Below are 6,121 nucleotides of genomic sequence, written 5' to 3' on the forward strand. Positions count from 1 at the left end.
CTTGTTTCTTGAGGTATGCTTGTATAGCTATAAACTTCCCTCTTAGAACTGCTTTTGTTGCATTCCATAGGTTTTGGATCATCATGTTTTCATTGTCATTTGTCTCTAGGTAGTTTTTGATTTCCTCTTTGATTTCTTCAGTGATCTCTTGGTTATTTAGTAACGTATTGTTTAGCCTCCATGTGTTTGTGTTTTTTACGTTTTTTTCCCTGTAATTCATTTCTAATCTCATAGTGTTGTGGTCAGAAAAGATGCTTGACATGATTTCAATTTTCTTAAATTTACTGAGGCTTGATTTGTGACCCAAGATGTGATCTATCCTGGAGAATGCTCCGTGCGCACTTGAGAAGAATGTGTAATCTGCTGTTTTTGGATGGAATGTCCTATAAATATCAATTAAATCTATCTGGTCTATTGTGTAATTTAAAGCTTCTGTTTCCTTATTTATTTTCATTTTGGATGATCTGTCCATTGGTGTAAGTGACGTGTTAAAGTCCCCCACTATTATTGTGTTACTGTCGATTTTCTTTTATGGCTGTTAGCAGTTGACTTATGTATTGAGGTGCTCCTATGTTGGGTGCATATATATTTATAATTGTTATATATTCTTCTTGGATTGATCCCTTGATCATTATGTAGTGTCCTTCCTTGTCTCTTGTAACATTCTTTATTTTAAAGTCTATTTTATCTGATATGAGTATTGCTACTCCAGCTTTCTTTTGATTTCCATTTGCATGGAATATCTTTTTCCATCCCCTCAGTTTCAGTCTGAATGTGTCCCTAGGTCTGAAGTGGGTCACTTGTAGACAGCATATATATGGGTCTTGTTTTTGTATCCATTCAGCCAGCCTGTGTCTCTTGGTTGGAGCATTTAATCCATTCACGTTTAGGGTAATTATCGATATGTGTGTTCCTATGACCATTTTCTTAATTGTTTTGGGTTTGCTTTTGTAGGTCCTTTTCTTCTCTTGTGTTTCCCACTTCAAGAAGTTCCTTTAGCATTTGTTGTAGAGCTGGTTTGGTGGTGCTGAATTCTCTTAGCTTTTGCTTGTGTGTAAAGCTTTTGATTTCTCCATTGAATCTGAAATAGATCCTTGCCGGGTAATCTTGGTTGTAGATTCTTCCCTTTCATCACTTTAAGTATATCATGCCACTCCCTTCTGGCTTGTAGAGTTCCTGCTGAGAAATCAGGTGTTAACCTTATGGGAGTTCCCTTGTATGTTATTTGTCGTTTTTCCCTTGCTGCTTTTAATAATTTTTCTTTGTCTTTAATTTTTCCAGTTTGATTACTATGTGTCTCGGCGTGTTTCTCCTTGGGTTTATCCTGTATGGGACTCTCTGTGCTTCCTGCACTTGGGTGACTATTTCCTTTCCCATGATAGGGAAGTTTTCAACTATAATCTCTTCAAATATTTTCTCTGGTCCTTTCTCTCTCTCTTCTCTTTCTAGGACCCCTATAATGCGAATGTTGTTGTGATTAATGTTGTCCCAGAGGTGTCTTAGGCTGTCTTCATTTCTTTTCATTCTTTTTTCTTTATTTTGTTCCACAGCAGTTAATTCCACCATTCTGTTTTGTGGTCACTTATCTGTTCTTCTGCCTCAGTTATTCTGCTATTGATTCCTTCTAGTATATTTTTCATTTCAGTTACTGTATTGTTCATCTCTGTTTGTTTGTCCTTTAATTCTTCTAGGTCTTTGTTAAACATTTCTTGCATTTTCTTGATCTTTGCCTCCATTCTTTTCCCGAGGTCCTGGATCATCTTCACTATCATTATTCTGATTTCTTTTTCTGGAAGGTTGCCTATCTCCACTCCATTTAGTTGTTTTTCTGGGGTTTTATCTTGTTCCTTCATCTGGTACATAGCCCTCTGCCTTTTCATCTTGTCTATCTTCCTGTGAATGTGGTTTTGTTCCAGAGGCTGCAGGATTGTAGTTCTTGCTTCTGCTGTCTGCCCTCTGGTGGATGAGGCTGTCTAAGAGGTTTGTGCAAGTTTCCTGATGGGAGGGACTTGTGGTGGGTGGAGCTGACTGTTGCTCTGGTGGGCGGAGCTCAGTAAAACTTTAATCTGCTTGACTGCTGATGGGTGGGGCTGGGTTCCCTCCCTGTTGGTTGTTTGGCCTGAGGCAACCCAATACTGGAGCCTACCTGGGCTCTTTGGTGGGGCTAAAGGCGGACTCTGGGAGGGCTCACACCAAGGAGTACTTCCCAGAACTTCTGCTGCCAGTGTCCTTGTCCCCATGGTGAAGCACTGCCACCCCCGTCTCCCCAGGAGACCCTCCAATGCTAGCAGGTAGGTCTGGTTCAGTATCCCCTGGGGTCACTGCTCCTTCTCCTGGGTCCCGATGCGCACCCCACTTTGTGTGTGCCCTCCAAAAGTGGAGTCTCCGTTTCCCCCAGTTCTGTTGAAGTCCTGCAATCAAATCCCAGTAGCCTTTAAAGTCTGATTCTCTAGGAATTCCTCCTCCCGTTGCTAGACTCCCAGGTTGGGAAGCCTGACGTGGGGCTTAGAACCTTCACTCCAGTGGGTGAACTTCTGTGGTGTAAGCCTTCTCCAGTCTGTGAGTCACCCACCCAGCAGTTATGGGATTTGATTTTACTGTGATTGCGCCCTTCGTACCATCTCACTGTGGCTTCTCCTTTGTCCTTGGACGTGGGGTATCTTTTTTGGTGAGTTCCAGTGTCCTCCTGTTGATGATTGTCCAGCAGCTAGTTGTGATCCTGGTGCTCTCACAAGAGGGAGTGAGAGCACGTCCTTCTACTCCACCATCTTGGTTCCAATTGGAAGAATTTTAATGAACCCTGATTCTTGCATCTTCCTTTACATAGAAAAGCACTAAAGTCATTAACCTGAGATATCTGTTCTTTGTGACTTGCAGTAATCTTTCACCAAGATGTATACTTGACTGTATGTATTCCCTAGCCCAAAAGTCACATATATACTTGAATCTCCCCCTACCTCTTCAGAGCTGTTGTCTCAGAGTTACTGCGAGGCCGTTTCCTAGGCTATAATCCATGGTAACGTCCCTGAATAAAACTAAAACAACTCTTATGTTGTGTGTTTTTCTTGCAGTCAACACTCCTGAGACTGAAAAAGAATTTTTTAGTATATTTATTGACATTTCTATAAAGTGGGGATGCTGAATATGGGACTTTATTGTGAGAAACTAATGGCTATATTGATTCAGGTTTTTGGAGGTTTATAAAATTGTTCTAAGTTCAGTTGCCATTAGCACAGTAGCCCATTTCTTTTTTTTTTTGGCTGCGTCAGGTCTTAGTTGCAGTGCATGGGGTCTTCATTGCAGCACACGGGCTTCTCTCTAGTTGTGGTGCAGCGGTTCCAGGGTGCGCAGGCTCTGTAGTTTGCAGCATGCTGGCTCTCTCGTTGAGGTGCACGAGCTTGGTAGTTGAGGCGCATGAGGTCAATAGTTGTGGCGCGCGGGCTTAGTTGCCCCACGGCATGTGGGATCTTAGTTCCCCAACCAGGGATTGAACCTGCGTACCCTGCACTGGAAGGCGGATTCTTTACCACTAGACCACCAGGGAGGTCCCAGTAGCCCATTTCTTTGAAGCACGAAAAAGGGAGTAGATGGGTCAAAAGTTTTTTTTACCATGATCATACTGGAAGAGTAATTTCATCAAACTACTTAAGAGTAAAACATCTTTTTCAAAGGTTATATTTTAATAGAATTTTTTTTCTCCCATTAACTGCAAACAAGCTGCATGGACTATACATAGGGGGCAATTCTCTCTGACACTGAAGTGCTTCCTCCACAAAGAATAGTTTCCAGGTGGAAATCATTAACAAGGAAAACTATGACAGTGTTGGGCTGGAAAGAGTGCATCTTCCATAGTTCCCTCCCAGTTCTGGCTCTATCCCCTCAACCCAGGGAAAGATACGGTGACCAAGAATACCAAGTTCCTCCCACTTTTCTTTTCCTTCATCTTGTTAAATTTGGGTACATTGCAAATAAACTAAAAGCAGGTAAAAATTGGGCTTCTTATACATCTTGTTTAAATTTTGATAGTAACCTTTGCTTGCTCTTGACTTAATTCTAGATTTCAAAACATTGTGAAATGGCACTTTCATTTATTTAGTTAACTGCTGAAACCTAGGAATTTACTGTTGAAAACCACTCATGTTTTTGCAAAGTTTAAATACATGAATACAAAGTATAGTGCTTGGGACAGTCCCGGGCTGTAGGGAGGAAGTCTGTGTTGGCATCAACAAGCTTTTCCTCAGTCTCTGGAGCCATTGCCCTCCTGGTAATATAAGGGGTTGAATTGCTTTAAAGACTATATTTAGAGTTTGAATCCTTAAGTCAAACAAAAACTTACATGATGCCTAATATATAATAGATCAAAGCATATTTGCTTTGGTTGAAGATGCTTCAGGGCCCAGAGCCTCTGAGGCAGCTCTCAAGAACCTCCAAGGCTCTGCAGAACATTTTGGAAACCTCCACACCAGATGAACTCTTCCAGTTCTAACATCACATCACTTTGACAGTAACAACCTACAAAGCATAATTAAATTTGGCCTTGTTGAGAGGCATCCAAATTCATCTTTTTTTGTTTGTTTGCATACCAATTGGCAAAGATATGAGGAACTACACTGGGTCCCTTGTGTTACTGCTGGTGCTACTAAACATTTAGATTTTAATCATGGCCTGTGTGGTGTGCTTCATTCATTCAACTGTGCCAAAAACTGGGACTATCAAGACAAGTGTGGTCTCTGCTGTCAAACTGTTAAAGTCTCCTGAGGAAAACAGATAAACAATTATTACAGCCATTAATAGTAGAAGTAGACCCCTGGCCTCGGAGCACATGGTGGGGTACTCAATTCTGGGGGAGGGGGAGAGAAGGTAGAGGGAAAGGGCTCGTAAAAATATCAAATATTTATTTATTGGCCGCACTGCGCAGCTTGTGGGATCTTAGTTCCCCGACCAGGGATTGAACCTGGGCCCTCAGCAGTGAAAGTGCAGAGTCATAACCACAGGACCGCCAGGGAATTCCCTTAAATGATATTTATTGAACATGTAATATGTGCTAAGCAGGGTTCTAAATTTTTTGTGATTTTAGAAATGAGGACATTGAGGCAACGGATGGTTAAATAACTTGACTACAGATAAAAAAAATCATGGAGGCAAGATCTAAAATCAGGCTGTGTGATTTCAGGGACCCTACTCTTTTCTGTGTGTATGTGTGCCAGGGAATTCCCGCAGGGCCCCTACTCTTTTTTTTTTTAATATTTATTTTATTTATTTGGCTGCATTAGGTCTTTGTTGCGGCACATGGGATCTTCCTTGTGGCATGCGGGATCTTTAGTTGCAGCATGTGGAATCTTAGTTGTAGCAGGCAAACTCTTAGTTGTGGCATGTGGGTTCTAGTTCCCTGACCAGGGATCAAACCCAGGTCCCCTGCACTGGGAGCACAGAGTCTTAACCACTGAACCACCAGGGAAGCCCCAAGGCCCCTACTCTTAATCATTACACTGTATTACATTTATATTTATAGATACGGTAGCAGTGAAGTTGAATCTTGAAGTTCAGACAATCAGATGATAGGGTAGAAAAGTCAGTAGAGAGAGGAAAGAAAGGAAGTGGCAAGAATGAAAGGAAGCAGAAGTACGAAATAGCCGGAACACTGGGAAATCTAAGTTGTTGGGACAGCGGGAGCATAGGGTGCAAGGGGAACTGTGGTGAGGAAAACAGGCTAGAGGGGCCGTACTTCCCTCCCCCTTTGGCAAAAATCCCCATCGTTATCTTTGAATGAGACTCAAAAGAAGTCTGGGAAAATAGAGTGAATTTAAGAGATGGGATAGCTGGATTAGCATCCCAGGATTCTATTGACCTTGGTCTCTCTCTGATCTTCTTAGGGGACAATGGGTAAATAAAATGTGTGAAAGTTCCTAGTGTCAGATAGATAAATGTTAGTTGAATTTGAATGTGCAGCAGGTATTAGGCAAATGGGGGTCTTGGATAAAGTGTGTGAAGTACTCTCAAAGTGGGGGGAGGACAAGACTGGGCTGCAAAAAACCCTTAAGTCTTTTCACATGAGCAAAGTTTGAGGAGTAGCCTTATCAAAATTGCAGTACTTGCTTTTAGAATAAATGAACCGTACAAG

Source organism: Mesoplodon bidens (genome assembly GCF_964165515.1).
Source record: "Mesoplodon bidens genome assembly, chromosome: 7".
Taxonomy (NCBI): Eukaryota; Metazoa; Chordata; class Mammalia; order Artiodactyla; family Ziphiidae; genus Mesoplodon; species Mesoplodon bidens.